This window comes from Apodemus sylvaticus, chromosome 7 (assembly GCF_947179515.1).
Source record: "Apodemus sylvaticus chromosome 7, mApoSyl1.1, whole genome shotgun sequence".
In the NCBI taxonomy this organism is placed as follows: Eukaryota; Metazoa; Chordata; class Mammalia; order Rodentia; family Muridae; genus Apodemus; species Apodemus sylvaticus.
The window spans coordinates 92456034-92475544 of record NC_067478.1 but is presented as its reverse complement, the minus strand read 5'-3'; positions in this window follow the sequence as shown (position 1 = coordinate 92475544).

The window sequence follows — 19511 nt, the reverse complement described above, 5'->3', positions numbered from 1 at the left end:
TTCCTAGCCATTAATTGTCTTTGCTTCAAAAAGATTGGTTAATATTTCTAAAAATATTTTGTTTCCATATTTATAACTGCTGTATTATTAGAACTATGTTTTAGTATATAACATAGAACGTATAACATAAAATGTATAACATGTAATGTATCGCAAATAACATAACATATAATACAATTTAATATACAACATATAATATGTATATTATGGTTTACATGTTAATTTATAAATAATTTAATATGTTAATTATATTAATTTACATGATCTATGAATAATAATGAATATATAATAATTATATATCATATATCTTAGTCTACAAAGTATTTTGACTTTAGAATTTATAGTGTGTCTTTGTACTTATACATCTTTCTATGCATGTGTTTATATATGTATTTCCTTCCTCAGGATTGTGCTTTACAGACATCCCTAAATATAAATACTGTTACACTATTCTATAAACATACCAAGAAATAACTAAGATTCTGTGTATTTAAATTATTGATCTCAGAAACTTGGAGGGGCTTTAGAGTAGAGGGACTAAATTATGCTATAAATCTCACAGTAGAATGCGTATCTATTTTCATTTTTCACAAACATTCACAGTCATTTTCTTACTAGGTATACTTTATTCACTAAAATGTAGGTGTGCCTTTTCCATATATGTGAAATGTTACAGTTTGGGTTGTACATATTCCGTATTGAACAATTGAAATATACAATTTATGGTTTATCCTGAATTTTAGATATCACAAATAGGTAATATTGTGACCCACTTCTCTTTGGAGTTAGGTATAATCCAATATAGTGATTACTTTGTTCTGAATGAGTGGTCACTCTTTCAACAAAGTAAAGAATCAGATTAATTAGACTGGTGAATTAACTAGAGAGTCAGTAACTATTTACAGTAACCGATGAACATAAACTGATCATATATGGTGAACCAAAAGAATAGTATGCAGAGGTTCTTCTGTGCATGGAGAAATATGGTGCTGAAAAGATGTATTAATTCTAACTTCTATTTTCATGTGTGATGTGGTTTATTTATCCTGACACTCTTTCAGAGAGCTATGGTTTTTTTGATGAATTGGCCAAAACCTAAATGTAAAGATGTTCATATTTGTGAAAAGCTAATTAACCAAGATGGTAGGTTTCCAGTGTACATGTCTAGATGTCTCAAGTCTGTAGAAGTCCTAGCCATTATCTATTTTATCACAGGACAGATACTGCTATATCATTGTCACATTTCAACCTAGTTATTGGAAGGAAGTGTCAGCACTTCTTGTCAGCTCACAGCTACTTGGGGCTGGGACCCTCACCCTCACACCTGTCCTAAATCCAACTACAAATGTGGATATCTTTAATTGATACCTGATGGGAAAACAAATGTAACCCTCAAAAGCACGGAGACCTTGTGAACCACACACCCTGCGAGAGGGACACGTTAATACTCAGAATGTCTAACCAGTTTTTAGAGGCCCAATAACCCTTGGAGCAACTCGCACTTAGAGCTGAGTTAAAGGACTTGAATGGCCAGCAGGATCCAGATACTCTTCTCACCCGTTACTGCTCTTCTTAATCTAGATGCCACAACACCCAGGGGTACAAAAGTGCATAGGATAGTAAAGAGAGACTAGAAGGAGAAACAGGGCATGTGGTACTTCTTATTGTTTTCCAGGAGTCAATAAATTTTTGAATGTCAAATGATGAATGGATCAATATAGTTGCACCATGTCCCTTATACTAAATTCACTTCCCCAGTAAAATTATTGTGCTATAAAGCTAAAATTCTATGTTGTTTATGTTGAATTTAGAATTAGAATGTGTCAATTGGTGGAGGTTGGAATATGCTTGTGAGATATGTAGAGATTTTTCAGTTTTTCTGGGCTTCAGAGTGCTTAAAGGAAATGATGATCATATGGGGTTTGATCATGACATTTATTTTTACGAGGAGTGTGAGATGTCTTGATAGTATTGGTGGTTGTCATTGGATCTGATATTCTGATTTTAATCCAAGAACCCCACATAGTGGAAGGGGAAAACTAGATACCAAAAGTTACCCTCCAATATGCTCCCTCCAAAACTTAATATATTCATAAAATGTTTGAAACATGCATGTAGTAATTATGTTGCTTTATATAGTCTTATGTTCCTTTATATTCCCATCCTATCGAAAGCAAAAGAAAAAAAGAAAAACATCTTTTTAGTTTTCTAATCTTTGCCTATACTTACCATCAGGAAAGACAGCCCAGTAGTAGCCTAACTGTAATTCCGTGTACTGACTCAGTACCCTTTTATCCATGTCAAAGATGCTTGTGTAAATAAGTGGTGCCATGAGCTGACAGTTACTTTCTGTCCCTCTAGTTCTACCTGTGCACACAACTGCCACACCCTCCACAGGTGTGGATGAAAAACACCCAAAATCTTCATCGAAGGTAAGAAGCCCTTCTCTTTATGCAATAAAAATGTCACTTTAATGACTCCCTCATGATTTTATGGTTATCACACTTGAAAAAATAAAGTCAATAAGGTGTATCATGAGTAAGTATTAAATAGTTCATTTAGGAAGAGAAGGAAATGGAATTATATCAGATTGGTGATTTAATAGAACTATGTCAGATAGTGACTTTGAGTCACTTTGTGGCAGTCTGTCTTCTGGACAATAGTGTTCTGCTTTAGGTGCCAATATGTAAATTTTAGTCAGAATGTGACAGGCATATCATTCATATAGATTTGAAAGTTTCTGTAAGAGTTCACTCCTTTTATGACTTCTAGAGCCTACAGTTTAGGTTGAATTTGATTATGTTCCCCAAAGATGGATGTGGAGGAAGAATCACAGTATCCTAGCATGGCAAGTTAAGGTGCCAAGTACTTAAGATATAAGGGTGCATGCAAGTGATTGGAGTGCTTCATAAAAGGGGGTAGTATCACTAGATGTTAGCTTCACCATATTGTAATGTAGCTCAGCTAACTTTCAGTAGAAGTCAATGCATAGCTTGCCTGATGTGTGGCATTTAGTCAGCAAATATGGGAAACACACTAGTTTTTGTCACAAAGTAGACATCTGGAGGTATTGTGTGTCATTATCACATAATGTACTAATACAGAACATTTCACCTGATTCTCTATTAGTCAGTAAGAGTCAGTGGATTAGTAAGAGACCAGATTAGCTCTCCAGTCTTTGGTGCAATTATGTCCTGTGAAGAGGTGAAACAAAGAGTTGTATAAACAGAATTCAGCATAATCTAAGTCTCTTAAATATTTTCTTTCCTCTATGTTGCAGGTGGAATCTAGAAATGGCCGGAACAGTAAGTATTCTGCAGTCTCTGACGATGTGTTAATTGTGTTAATACTAGTTGTCTTTTGTCTGGTTGCACCACAGTGAGCATATCAGCTCATATTGATTGAAAATTGGATGTTTATTCAAGAAAAATAATGTCTCAAGTGAGAAATGGTAGCCATGTATCTACAGCAGCTACATCCAGCTGTGACTTTTTAAATTTGGTGTTTTGTGCACTAGGCTGCATCTAAAACTATCTTATCTACACAGATATTCAAGTTCCTCAACCCAATTTCCAGGGAAAAGGTTTTGAAAAAATTAGGATATACAATTTACTTATGTGTTTAAGGTTTGCCACAGTCACATGTGGTGGATTGATTAGTATTTTCTAGACAGATGAATTAACCAAGATTAATAGTAAGTGATGGGGATTTTTAGATATGCAAAACAACAACTAGATTTTACACCATTGAGGGCATAAAAAATCCCAGGAAAGAATTTCCAGATTTCCAACATCTGCCTGCAATAACTCAAAGCTACAGGAATCCCAAACACTGTCATGGCTACCAGAGTGCTCAGAAGGTCTGGGCAGTGTAATTCACCTTGCCTGCAGACATTAACAAGTATGAAAGCAAAATCCACATTTTGGTGCAGAATACTGGTTCTGTGCTGACCACTACAATGAAATTGGTTACATGTGTATGAACTGAGTTCATGCTAGACTAGGTGGATTTCTTCTAGTAAAATGTGGTGAAAAGATTTAAAGGGTTGACAATATTAGCATGAACACTAAGTATAAAACAACTAAGGCAAAGTATTCACTAAGAATTCCAGTCACCACCTAGATCCTGATCTAATTTATTGAAGAATATAGCATTTTGGGTTTTGGTTTCATTTTGCTTTTTGTTTTTCTTTTTGAGACATGGTTTCATTGTATATCTATGACTCTATTGAATATGAATATCTATTTATCTCTCTCTCTCTCTCTCTCTCTCTCTCTCATTATATATATATACATATATAGTATAGTATACATATGCTATACATAGTGAACACATAATGATATCTATATCTTTATGACCTGGACCTCACATTGTTCCTTCTGCCTTTGAATAGTGTACTGTTATAAAGGGAGTCCACTACCACATCCATGAAGTACACATACAAAAGTGAGGTACATTTCCTCTAAGTAGTGTCAGTCTCCACATTTTAAGTGTGACTACTGAGGAGATGTTTTCAGCAATGAGCCACATGGCTCAATATCATTACTTCAAGTGTTTTCTGCATAGTTCATCAATAGTGTTAGCACATTGCCATCCTATGGTTTGATTAAGGGAAAGAAGTGTGAAAATACGGACTGGAGCTTTAGCCGAGTTTGTTCAGTACATGCTTAGCATATCCAGGACCCAAAGTTTGTATCCCTGCTTTGCATAACTGTGCCCAGGATGTCTTAATACTATTAAAGCTTATCCTGGAGAAGTGAAGGAAGGGGAAACATAAATTCAAGGTCATTCTTTTCTGTATAGTGAATTATATGCTAGACTAGAATAGAGACCTTTCCTGGAAACAATTTTTAAAAATATATAGAGAAGAAAGGACTGGTGAGGGTGGCATGAGCAGGTATGGAGCGTTCTCATTGCCCTGGAGTCAGTACCCATATCTAAGCAAGAACTAAGAAAGGCCATGCAGATACTCAATGAAGATGTTACCTACACAGTGATGTGAACACACACTGCTTATTATATTACCAATGCCCCAGGCTGTTGTTTTTGTCACTTCATGATAAGGACATGTCCAGGTTTGTCTAGGTGAGAGGAAGTTTCTATTCAGCCCAACCATAATGTGACACTTAGGTTTTGAGTAACTTTCAAACTGAGCATTTTTAAAAAATATCTCAAAATGGTCTTCTGACCAGTGAATCACTCACCGAGAGGAAGCAGTCAGGTTGAAGTTCTGAGAGGAAGAATACATATTTCTACTAAGCTAGAGCCATCCTACAGCTTCCTAAGTAAAGAGTGAAAATAAATACTATTGCCCATGTGTAATCAACTGATACCTCATGCTTCCTAGATTTATTCATATGTAGGTGATTCTTTTCTCATTTAAGAGACACAACAAAGCAATTCTATGTGCTTTCCCTTGAGGGCTAGCTGTGTGTGTGTGTGTGTGTGTGTGTGTGTGTGTGTGTGTGTGTGTGTGCATTCGTGTGTGCATGTGTATGTGTGTGTGTGTTTGTGTGTGATTGTATATCCATATGTTTTGAACTAAGACTCTAGATATCAAGTATATACCATTGTAGTGAACACCACTCAGAACTGAGATTGAATACATTTCAGTTTTTATGTGGCCCTAAGAGAGATATTCTTTTTCCATATCTCTTCATTGACATGTCTTACCTATACCATCAGTGTAATGCATGCTGGTGTGCATAGTATACTTAGAGATCTTTCAAAAGCACCACTGTAAATGTGATGTTTCTAAGGAATGTTCATGAGAAGGAATGTACAAAAATAGAACCATTACTGCTTTTCTTTTGTTTTTGTTTTGTTTTGTTTTGTTTTTTTGGTTTGGTTTGTTTGGTTGGTTGTGCCATGAAGCTGAGATAACTTGTCTTTGTTGTTAATGTATTCCAAGTATTTAAAATCTTGAGAAATAGCCATCACCAAAGGGCTGTTGTTCCCCGGGAGGCTGAAGAACCTGAAGCCCAAGCTTCCACATCGAAAGAAACACCACAAAGTAAAATTAAAGGTACTGAGGAAATATAATAATATTATTAAGTTATATCCAGCTGTTGTAGATCATAAGGTATAATACAAGGAAAACAAAAATGAGCAGCGTAGGAATGTTTTCTTCTGTAGATCATATTAATTTGCATACTTCATTAGGTTAAAATCAACCACAGAATTTAAAAATAGATATAAGGCTCACTGTTCTCATTGAACAGCAAGAAAGAGAGGAAAAGTGAGCTCAGTCCTGTGTGCATCACTGTCACTTCACCTGCTGCAGGCAGGAACAGGTGAGCCACCCTATCGCCTGTTCCCAGACATCTGTAATGTGGATGGATTGAATGTCAATTGTCTCAAGAGTGACCCTATGATTATCAAAAATGTTGAGAATGAAGACAGACTTGGAATTAGATCCCAGCATTTCTGGTCTGACCCCTCGTTACTTGGTCCCTGGAGTGATGTGTTACATATTGGGAAAGAACAATATAAACAAGGAAACTGCAGCAGGAGCAGGAGGTTTCTGTGAGGTGTCCTTTTCCTTCTTTCAAAGGCACTCCCAGCAGCAGTGGTGGAGTGTTCCCCTTGCTCCACATTCTCACCAGCATGTGCTGACCTTTCAGTTTATCTTTATAAGGTAGCATCTCAGAGTTGTTGTGATTTTCATTTCCCTTATGACTAAGGACATTGGACATTTCTTTAGGTGCTTCTAGGTCATTCACGATTCCTCTGTTGAAAATTCTCTGCCTAGTTCTGTACCCCATTTTAATTTTTTAAAGATTTATTTTTATTTATTTTATGTATATGAGTACATTGTCTTCATGCACGCCAGAAGAGAGCATCAGATCCCATTACAGATGGCTGTGAGTTATTATGTAGTTGCTGGGAATTGAACTCAGGACCTCTGGAAGAGCAGCCAGTGCTCTTAACTACTGAGCCACCTCTCTAACCCTGTACCCCATTTTTAAATTGGGTTTTTTGGATTGTGGGTATTGAGCTTCTTGAGTTCTTTATATATTTTACATATCAGCCGTCTGTCAAATGGTAGGGGTAGTGAAGTTTTTTGTTTTTCCAATCTGTGGGCTGCCAATTTGTTCTGTTAACAGTGCCTTTTTCCTTATAGATGCTTACCAGTTTCATGAGGTCCCATTTATTAATTCTTGACCATATTGCCTGAGCCATTAATGTTCTGTTCTGGAAGTTGTCCTCAGTACTGAGGAGTTCAAGGCTACTCACCACTTTCTGTTTTATTTGATTAAGTGCGTTTGGTTTTATGTTGAGGTCTATGATCCATTTGAACTTGAGTTTTGTACAGGGTGATAAATATGGATTTATTTACATTCTTCTATATGTGGATATCATTAGACCAGCACCATTTGTTGAAGATGCTCTCCATATTTCATTGTATGGTTTTGCTTTCTTTGTCAAAAATCAAGTGTCTATAGGTAGGTGGGCTTATTTCTGGGTCTCTGAGTAGATTCCTTTGACCAACCTGTCTGTTTCTATAACAGTACCTTGCAATTTTTTTTATTACTATTACGTGCAGTACAGCTTGAAGTCAGGGAAAGGGATACCTCTAGACATTCTTTTATTGTTCAGGATCATTTTAGCTACCTGGGTTTTTTGTTTTACCATACTCAGTTGAGAACTGTTCTTTCAAGGTCTGAGTAATTGTGTTAAAATTTTGATGGGAATTACAATGAATCTGTAGATTGTTTTTGGTAAGATTGCCATTTCCACTATGTTAGTACTACCAATTCATGAGTAAGGGAGGACTTTCCACCTTCTGATAACTTCCTCAACTTCTTTTTTCAGAGACTTGTTTTTATATATCTTAAATTATTTTCTTAAACCTTCAGAGGTTATTTAAGCTTTCATATACTCTGACTTTTTTATACATTAAACCATTTTCTTAAACCCTCAGTATTGCCTAGACTTTAGCCTTTTCCTTTACATTTATTTATTTCCTTGTATCTACTCTTTTCCTTTTCTTAACGAGAGACCTAGTAGATCTAAGAAAATCCTCACTTAGTTTTTACATGTGAAATGGACTAATAAGGTGGTTTCAGCCTTGGGTGAAGAACTGGTTGCCTGATGCTGCCAAGCTGGCAAATGTACAGGTTAGCCTAGTCATCAATGCTGTCAGAGATCTGAGAAGGATGAATTATAGCAGGATGTATATAATCCAGTGCCCTTTGTATCAATTAAAATGTCTGAGACTTACCAATTGTATAGATGGCCACCTCCACTGGCATCATGAGGTGTCCATAGCTTAATTGAGGGAGTGTATCCCAGGGCAGCATTAGTCTTCAGTTTGCAGTCCCAGCCTATCTGATAGGTTTCTGAGGATGATCATTGGGGATTGACCTTTTCTCTTTGGTATCCTGCTTGGCCATAGTGCAGCTGGGCCCTAGCTCCATGCAGGGCACTGGGGTTGTCTTTCCCCGTTGTTAGAATTACCACAATACAAGTAGAGTCTTTTGTTGCTGTGTCCATTATCTTCTTGGAGACATTGGGAGTCATTGCTAGGATCTGAGAATATCTGTCATATAAATTTAAACTTCTTAAACGCCATAATCAGCAGATCTCTAACACGCTTTAGAGCTGGTATCCACCAAACATATGTAGATTAAATAATGCTTGTTTTTAGTTATTTCCTTTATACTATGCTTAAAAGACACAAAACAGGAGGCTAAATATGCTTACTTCTGTAATTAATTTTATCAGTTTGTAGCATGATTACCAATGGAGTTGTGAATATCTTAAAGAATTTGATCATTTATAAAGCAACTATTAACTTGTATTTTTAAATTATTCTTAACAATTTACTATAAAAATGACTATTTCTAGACTGTGACTCTTTCAGTGCCAATATAACACTTTTAAATGTAGAGACTGGGAAGTTTCTAGATCCTTACATGGTATATAGTGTCCTAGAACATAATAGATCATGATGCAGTGTCAAATAGCTATACCTAAACAATGCTAGTAAAAACAATGATTTTAGATATGCACCTTTAAATCAGTCTCTGCTAACCTGAATAGACCTTAGGTCAGGAGAGAAAAATGCTAAGTCAGATACTCATTTTTTTTAATTGCTCTAATCCTTTAATATGGATTTTTTATGTTGTTGTAGTGATCCTAATCATAATACAAATTTGCAGGTAATCATAGCCTATCCCTGTTTTTTTTAAAAAAAAAAAAAAAAAGGTCTTTAACCTCGAAAGGGTCAAGAAACTGTTCCAATTCTTGACAGACTGCTTAAGGCTATTATCTTATTGCATAGTAAGAAAGGAATTTTTCAGTTTCTGTTGTGCAACTATTGCTCCAATTTTTAGTCTTGAATTTATAAAGATTATATAGTGATAAAGACACTATAATAAAATATCTGATAAACTTTAGCTTATATACTTAAACATTTTTAAAAGCTGGTTTTAAAATAACTGGTATTTAATTTTCTTTAAAACTCCAAAACATTTCTTTTTTTTTAATTTTTTGTTCGATATATTTTTTATTTACATTTCAAATGATTTCCCCTTTTCTAGCCCCCCACTCCCCGAAAGTCCCATAAGCCCCCTTCTCTCCCCCTGTCCTCCCACCCACCCCTTCCCACTTCCCCGTTCTGGTTTTGCCGAATACTGCTTCACTGAGTCTTTCCAGAACAAGGGGCCACTCCTCCTTACTTCTTGTACCTCATTTGATGTATGGATTATGTTTGGGGTATTCCAGTTTTCTAGGTTAATAGCCACTTATTAGTGAGTGCATACCATGATTCACCTTTTGAGTCTGGGTTACCTCACTTAGTATGATGTTTTCTAGCTCCATCCATTTGCCTAAGAATTTCATGAATTCATTGTTTCTAATGGCTGAATAGTACTCCATTGTGTAGATATACCACATTTTTTGCATCCACTCTTCTGTTGAGGGATACCTAGGTTCTTTCCAGCATCTGGCAAGTATAAATAGGGCTGCTATGAACATAGTGGAGCATGTGTCCTTATTACATGGTGGGGAATCCTCTGGGTATATGCCCAGGAGTGGTATAGCAGGATCTTCTGGAAGTGAGGTGCCCAGTTTTTGGAGGAACCGCCAGACTGATTTCCAGAGTGGTTGTACCAAAAAATTTTCAGTTGTGTGCATTTGCAATATCAAAATAAAATACCTTTTTAAAAGTGAGAGATACCAAGCATAATCATAATGTTTAGAAGATGACACCATGTATTAACAGTATAAATAATTTAGTATCTTTTAAATTAATACCAAATGAACTACTTTGATGTTATAATGTTTGGTCCATTAGCAAAGTATGTTCTTGTATGCAGATGCATGGAGGTACAGATTTAATACCTCATCAAAAAATTGTTTTAAAATCCTATCTTTTATAAAGCTGGTTTTTAAGACAGAAATTATGCAAAAATCCTATCTCAGGAGACCTTTTTCCTTGGTCAGATCATGCCTTGTTTTGTTGCTTAGAGCAGTTCCAACCCTAAATTTTAAGTTTTTGTAACAGATGTTACAAATTCTTAACCATACCAAATAACTTCTAAGCCAAAAATCTACAACCAAGACTTACAGACCACAGCAAAGACATACATTTAAGAACAGTCAGAACCAAATATGCAGTGACTATGCTGGGCTCCTGGCCCAGGGTGCAATGCTGCAAGGGCTGTGTTCCAAGGACAGTGCTCAAAGAGCAGTACTCAAAGGACAGTGCTCCAAGGGCAGGGTCACATTTTCAGTTTTTGTTCTCAATTCCACTACTTTGTTCCTGGAAATCCATGAACAAGCTAAAACTAAATCAAGGGGTGAATGTCTGGCAGATGAAGCTTGGCCAGTTTCTCCAAATGTGAAACAGAGAGCAACAATCAAGTGATTACATCAAAGTACAGACACAGACAGACAGACACAGACAGACTGCCACACTAAGCACAATCAGAACTGGGGATGAGATGGAAGAGATGCTAGATGTCCCAACAATGGGGCTTGGACATGACACCAACAGGACCCAGAACTAGAGTCAGGTGGTCTCACAAAGGGAAACAGAGGAAATAGGATGTCTCCTGACCTCCTCTGATACTAAGGCACAACACTGTGTCTAGTTTCTTCTTTCTTGGGTCACAGAAAACCACATTCTGGAGGTTTAGGACTCCAAAAATGAAGTCCCCAAATGTGAGTAATTACAAACCAAGGACCTGGGTGGTGTGATTGGATTCCTGGCCAATGCACCCAATGTAATGCAGTCTGTATAGATTCAATATAACTCAGACACCAGGTCAATGCACATGACAAATATTTATTGCAATCAAGCTGTTACTGATCAATCAGGGACACAGAACATATGTGGGAGCTGAACTGTGACCTTGAGCTAAAATATCAGACTATTTAAACTTTCCAAACCAGAAGCATCTGTGCCAAGTTATCATTACATTTTTCCTCCAATAAGGATTTAAAGGTAAAGGCTTACATTTTTCCACCAATAAGGATTTAAAGACAAAGGTTTTCCTTTATGAGGTTGACCTATGCAAACTGATACAGAGTGTAGGTGTTACAGTCTAACCAATCAAATCCACTTGTTATTCTGTAGTTAGAAATAGCAATTATGTTTTGGAGAACAAAGGATGAATAATGGGAGCTGTGGTTAAGAAAAATCATTATGTTCTGAAACAACATGGCAGTACTTGGGGCAAGTTTCTTTTGCTTGTTTCCCCCAATTTCTCTCCAAATCCTTGCTTTTTCTCTATTTACTTTCCTAGAAGACAGTCCACTTTATCCCAACCATCTCATTTACTACATTTAAGGCATGGATAAGTCCATGCACTTTATCTGCATCATGTAAAGTCCAGTGTAAATAATGAGCCGTACCATTATCTGACAGTTATTCTCTCTGTTCCTCTAGTGTTACCTAAACGTGCAAACAGTGCAAGTTCAGAAGAAGATGAGGAAAAGTCACCACTGAGGAGGGTTAAGGTAAGAGGGACTTTCATTTCTCTAAGGTAAAAAAGGTTATCTCAGTGATTCCCTTACGTTTCAGTAGGTATCACATTTGAGTCATGACATAGTCAAATACATCATAGGTATTATTAGAGCATTTACTTAGGAAGAGGATGGAATGAAGGAACTGTACTAACTTGGTCTCAGTTCAATACATCACAATGTAGTGCAACATTATGTCCAGATTTATGAAACTAATCTCTTTCAAGTAGGTTTCTCCAGTTTACACTAGTCCTCATGTTTTAAAGAACAATTAACTGAACACTCAACATCCACATGCTAGACACAATAAGCTTCTAATGCACCAAACTTTGAGTCATATAATTAAATTAGTTTTAAACTATGGATACTAGATACAGAATATGTATTAGTGAAAAATAGGCCCAGAGGTCACAGGTTTGTTTGATCTACTTATGAATCAGAAAAATTATGAGAGATACTAGTTTTTGTCACAAGTACAGAGCTCCAAATAATTTGTGGCAACATCAAATAACGGTTCGATTAATATAGTCATCACTCAACTGCGATTTTTCAACTTTACTGCAACTATAGTACATAAATGGATCAATCAAAATTATTTGAATATATTACTCTGCATGTGTATAGAATATAAAGTATTTTTCTCCTCTCCATTGCAGGTGGCTTCTAAAAAAAGAGGTCAGGGTATGTATTGTAGAATTACAAAGATAAGAATTGTTGTAAACACTCTGTGTGTTTTGTCTGATGCAACACTGTGATCTAAAACCTTATGGATATATCTGTGGTCATTGAGTTCACCAGGGGACAATAATCCCTATGGAGAACTTACAGTTTTTAGGATCTTCCTGTAAGATATGAAATATATTAGGATCTCAAATACTATCATGACTGCTAGAATAGGTAGAAATCCTAGATTATGTCATTTACCAGGCAGCAGTCAGTCACTTTTGAAAGGAATAGAAGCACACATACTTATTTTCAAGTGGCAGGACCTAAAACTGAAGCCCAGTAGAGGGGAACAGGAATGTAGCACGGCTGTGTCCCAACTGGGTTTCCCATGGTTCATTGTAATGAAGTCTACAGAAAGGCTGAAGGGGGTGAACAATATTACCATGGACAAAGGGCAACACAATTTAGGCACATGGTCAAGTAAGAACTCTAGTCACGACTTAGACATTAGTTAGTGCTATCTCATTCTTTAGGGAATTTAGTGAATTTTAGGGATTTTGTTTTATTATTGAGACCAGTGTGTGTGTATGTGTGTGTTTGTGTGTGTGTGTGTGTGTGTAACTACTTTCTGGCCCAGATCTCACATAGCTCCACCTTCCTGAGCCTATACAGTGTGCTATTATTTATTAAGGGAGTACATAACACACCCAAAGGGATTCTACTTTTAAATGTCAGAACTCTATGTGCTAGGAGTTTTATCTCTGAGTTGTGGTCAGTGTCCAAATTCTGAGTGTTAATACAGAGTAAATACACATTTTCAGCAGTGAACCACATAACTTATTATTATATCAAGTGTTTTCTACATAGTCCAACTACAGTTTCAATACTTTGGTATGCTGTAATTTGATTAAAGGGAGCTATTATAAGAATATGGACTGGAGCTTCAGTCTAGTTGGTTCAGTACATGCTTAGCATTTCCAGGACCCTAACATTGTATCCCTGTTTTGCATAAAATGTGCCCAGCATGGCTCAATCCTAGTAATGCTTATTCTAGAGAAGTGAAGGAAGGAGAAACCTAAGTTCAAGGTCATTCTTTTCTGTAGAGTGAATTACATGCTAGACTAGAATAGAGACCTTTCCTGAAAACAATTTTCAAAAATATAGAGGGAAGGTAGGACTGGTGAGGGTGGCATGAGCAGGTATGGAGCACTCTCACGGCCCTGGAGTCAGTACCTAAGTAGGAAGTAAGAAAGGCCATGCAGATAGTCAATGAGGATGTTACCTACAAAGTGATGTGAATGCACACTGCTTATTATATTACCAATGCACCAAGCTGCTGTTCTTGTCAGTTCATGATGAGGACATGTCCAGGTTTGGCTCGGTTTTGAGTAACTTTCAAACTGAGCATTTTTAGAAATTATCTCAATGTGGTCTTCTGATCAGTGAATCACTCACTGAGAGGAAGCAGACAGGTTGAAGTTCTGAGAGGAAGACTACAGATTTCTACTAAGCAAGGGCCCTCCTACAGCTTCTTTGGTAAACAGTAAGAATAAATACATTATCTGTTGTCACTGAAACCTTATTCTACCTAGATTCATTCATATGTAGCTGACTCTTCTATCATTTAACAGAAACCACACAGCAATATGCACTTGCATGTTCATATCTTTTTAAGTAAGAATAATCATAAGGTGTTTAGTGCATAGCATCATAGCAAACACAACTCAGAAGTGAGAGAAACCACGAATTGCATTATATATTACACTATATATAAATAAAATATACTATACCTATTACACCATATACATGAATTAAATATAGTACATAAATTATACTCTATAGTATATTATCTTTATTCATATTTTTTACACTTATATCTTTTGCAATGAAGTCTCATAGGGAGTCAAATATTAAGCATCCTAGTGAAACCACACAGGAGTGAAAGACTGTATAAATTTTGGTTTATGTTGCTCTAAGAAGGATTTTGATGCTGTTTATCAACATGAGAGTGTCCTAGTTCCCTTCTCTGAACATTGTCACATTGACATGAAGTATAGTGCATGCTGCTGTGTATAATACACTTTGTGATCTTCCAAAAATACCACTGTAGCTCAGATGCTGCTGCCTGGAGAATGGTCACAAAGTGGAATGTACAAACAGAAAACCGTTCCTGATTTCCTCAGTTTTTCTGCCATGAAGCTGACATAATTGTCTTTGTTGTGTATATATCCCCAGGGTCCAATATCTTGAAAAGACTCTGTCGGAAGGGGACTCTTCCCCTGACAGAAGTTCAAGGACAAAACTTCATAGATGAAACTTGCACAGAAAAACCACAAAATAAAGGAGAAGGTACTGTGGAAATGAAAGAATGGATCATGTTTTATAGTGGTAGAGGCTACTGTTATGATACCTATAAAACTATGAATATATTATTAGTACTTCTTATGTAGATACCATTAATTTGCAAACTTCATTAGTTGAAATACAACCACAGAATTTTAAAACGGATATTAGACTCACTGATTGTTCTCATTGAGTAATGAGAAGGGGAGGAAAATTGAGATCAGTCCTGTGTGTATCACTGTCACTTCACCTGCTGCAGGCAGAAACCTGCTCCCAGACACCTGTAATGTGAAAGGATTTAATGTCAACTGTGATTGATTATCAAAAGTTTCAAAAATGAAGACAGACTTGGATTAGATCCCAGCATTTCTCGTCTGACCGCTTGGAAGTGGGTCTCTGGAGTGGTGTGTTACACATTGGGAAAGAACTGTAGAAACAACAAAATGGCAGGAGAGGTCAGAGGTTTCTGTGAGGTTGTTTTGTTTTGTTTTGTTTTTCTTTCAAAGGCATTGTGGTGATCCCTGTCAGCTTGTGTATTCTTTGCTTGTGACTCTGTCATTTGAAGGCAGACTTTTACACTTAACACTTTCAGTGTATGTCAGTACCAAATGGCCAAGCCTGCCACTGTGGTTAGTAGCTCTCCATGGAAGCTGTATCCAAGGTACGTTCCCAGATTGTGGTGAAAAGGAATGTCTGTTTCACCACAATAGATTTTGTATGGAGTGAATATTTGCTGAGAGCCGTAGATGTAGGAGTTTCAGGCAAAGATCCAATGCAATGGATTGAAGGAAAGAAATAGAGTGCTTGTGTCCAGCTCACCTTCTTGTACAGTCATGGATCTCAGCCCAAAGAACAATCTCACTAACAGTGGCACAGTTTTCTACAGTTTATCACTTCAAAATAATGTCCCACAGACATGCTTGGGGATCTGGATCTTGTCATCTTCACTAATGAGATTAATGATCACAGTGGCCACAAACTGTTATGGTCATTTGGGGGTTTTGTGCTATGGTAGAGGCAATCTCTCTGCTGGTCGATAGCCTTCGCCTATGTACTCAAATGAACACTTCTCCTGTGGCCATTTGATTCAAAATAAGCTACATCTGTCCCCATAATTCCTTGTTTGTTTTTTTTTGTTGTTGTTGTTATTGTTGTTTTGCAGTAGTATCTTCTTGGTCATCTTATGATCATTTAGTCATACTTTAAAGGACATCCACATGTTAGACTGCCAAACAACTATCAGGATTCTCTCCTCTGACCTCGATGAAACACTAGCAATACCCTGACAAATAAAGGCCTTATTATGTCTTTACTTTGTAACAGTCTATGCTCCTTACTTTGATAAGCACACTAAGTGATTGAGTCAAGGGAGGTCAGAGGTTGACAACTATCCTGGACCCTGTGGCTTAATAGGTGAGAAAATATCTGTACTCTGGCCCATCTTTGGTGTTTTTTGAGATATTCTCGGTTTATTCTCCAAGATGCACAGGCTGGCTTAAAGAGTTCCCTTAAATTAATGCCTATGTTCCTCAAGATAAAGGACATTGAATCCTGGTGGTCAGCTTTCCAGGCACCTTTCTGACCACAGGATGTGGCTGTCTTGTGTGCTGTCACTACTTGAATGTCTCACTCTTGGCATGGTCTGACCCATCTCTTCTCTTATGTGCACATGTAGTTATAATCTAAGAAGTCTTTATCCTCAAAATTGTTGTACTATAGCTTCCTCAGTAGGTTCATAACCTAAACCTCTCAGAAGGATATCTGCCTCTCCTAGATTCTCTCATTCTACAGATTGGTTTGGTACCAAATTTCAGTGACGCTTGTAGGCTTAAGGCACAGTCAATTGACTAAATTGTGAAAGATGTGTGCTTGATACACAGGATTCTGTTTCTATCTCCCTCCCCTTTTAGTCTTCCCTCTTATTACTTCTTTTTTTGGGTTGTATTTTTTGTTTTGTTTTGTTTTGTTTTTTTTTGTCTTGTTTTTGGTTTTTTTGGTTTTTTGCTGTTATTTTGGTTTTTGGGACAGGGTTTCTCTGTATAGCTCTGGCTGTCTTGGAACTCACTCTGTAGACCAGTCTGGCTTTGAACTCAGAAATCTGCCTGCATTTGCCTCTCAAATGCTGGGATTAAAGGCATGCACCACCACTGCCCGGCTTCTCTTATTGCTTCTTGTCCTTATCCTTCTCTAGCCATGTCCTCCATTTGGTAATTGCCATGTTGTACTGTGATCCCTTCCACCTGTTACCTTATTGTTGATGCTGCATACTAGAACTCATCATCCACACAGTGTGTCCTAATCCCAGCCATGTCCCTGTCCTCAGCCCTGGCTATACTAGGTCTTTCTATATTCACTAAATGTTTGTCCCTCACAAAGCTCAAGAGATTGAAAAGATCACTTGGAGAGAACTGAACAGAACCCTTCTCAGCAACAATATGACTCTTAGTATGACATCTGAATCAGACATTTTCCACATGGACACATACATCCTAGTTTGTCTGTAGGTCTTCCCTCTCTTTGGTTTGCGTTATGGGAAAACAGTCCAGCAGCAGCAGAACCATCTTGTTCATCAGTTTTAGTTACATGAACTAAATTCATACACTTTTACCCACATCAAGTAAAGCCCAGTGTATACAGTAAGCAATGCTGTGAGCCAACAGTCAATTCTTGTCCCCCTAGTAAATTCAGAAGAAGTCCCCCCGGTATCTGAATGTCAGGACAGCGCGACATTACCAATGGATAAGGATAAAGCACCAGTGAAAATGGTAAGAAGGCCTTTCCTTGCTCTCATCCAGAAAATTTACTTCAATGTTCCCCTTATGGTTCAGTGGTATCACAATGGAATCATGACACTGATCAGGTATATGACATTTGAAAGCTTCTCCTGATTTAAAGATCTCACCAGCCGAGCATTGAATATGCACACATTGGACAGATGGAGCTTTCTTTCAACACATCAAACATCAGGGCTTACACTCAAATTATTCCTGCCAAAGACCACAGAAACAGAAAACATATTAATGAAAAATATACATTTTCACAGACAGTCTGTGATATAGGTTAGGGAATCTTCTATAGAGGCCAAACAGGTTTGCCTGATCTGCCTTCCAAGAATAAAAAACATGTGAAAGCACCATTTCTTAAATGATTGTAACCTGTTCCCTGTGGGATGAGAATGATGACAATCACTCAAGTCAAATAGCTTTGACTCTGGTCAAAGCAGGAAATCTGTATTCATATAAATGTGCCTACAATTCATTCCTTGGAGCAGCAGAACTGTCAACTCTTAGCCTAGCTACCACGGAAGTAAAATTCTTTGGAGATGTGAGGAATATTGAAGTGTACAGACTTATTACAATGAACTCCAGTGTCTAAAAATGGTTCTTACTTTGGGTTTGTACCATAGTAAGAGGCAAGATTTTAAGCTCGACTAAAAACAATACAAAGGTTTTCTTTTATGTTCATTTAATAAAATGTCCATCATTTTTATTATTGGTATAAGAATATATATTGTGATAAATATAATGAAAAATTAAGATAAAAAAACAAAAAGTGTGAAATAGTCTTTTTCATGACATACAAAGCTCTAGATATTCTATTACATCACTAGATAATGGATCCATTAATTGAGTCTCCACTTGACTGCTCTTTGCTATCTTAACTGCAACTAGAATATGTCAGTGGAAGGACCAAAGACCTTAGCAGACATTGTGCAACATGATCTAAGCTTTAAATTTTTTTCATTCCGTTCATTTGCAGGTAGCATCTAGAAAACGCAGATGCGGTATGTATTATGGAATAACTCTCTGAGATATGTTTTAGATGGTAATTGTGTAATACTTCATTTTTTGTGTGATGGACAACTGTGATCTCAGCTGCTTCCTGATGATGTTTTTGTTTTTGATTTTGTTGTTGTTTTACTGTGTGTTTTTAAAGGAAGCACAAATTCCAAGTCACAAATAATGGCCATGTGACTGTGGATGCTGTGTTAAACTGTGATTCCTTTAGTTAAAAGGAGATTTTGTTCACCAAGGCATGTCTGAATATTTTTTTAATCAAGAAAAAGATCCCAATTATCCAAACCACATTCTAGTAGAAAGACTATAAATTAAGAAATCCTACTATAGTTCATCTACAATAATGTGTTCAAACTACACCAGAGCCATGCAAGGCCAGTCTATATGCTTGTATTCCTTCACAGATGAATGAACTAGAGTTTAGAGATAATCATGAGACTCCTTAGCTGTACTTCTCAAGAGACACTTCTTACCCCTTCAAGGGCACATTAATCTCTATATAAAAGTTACATCTTCTGGCAACTGCCTGCCATAAGGCAAATTGAGAGAGATCTCAAGCATTAACCTGGCTGCTGCAGAGGTCAGAGTGCATGGTAGTGGGTCAATCAGCAGGCAGCAGACTTTCCTGGTTCTTAAAGGTAGAGAAGCACATGCCACTTTTCAGGTGACCTAGTCTGAAAATTAAATTCAGAACATTGAAAGTGGGGGGTGAATATTCTCTAACAATTGGGT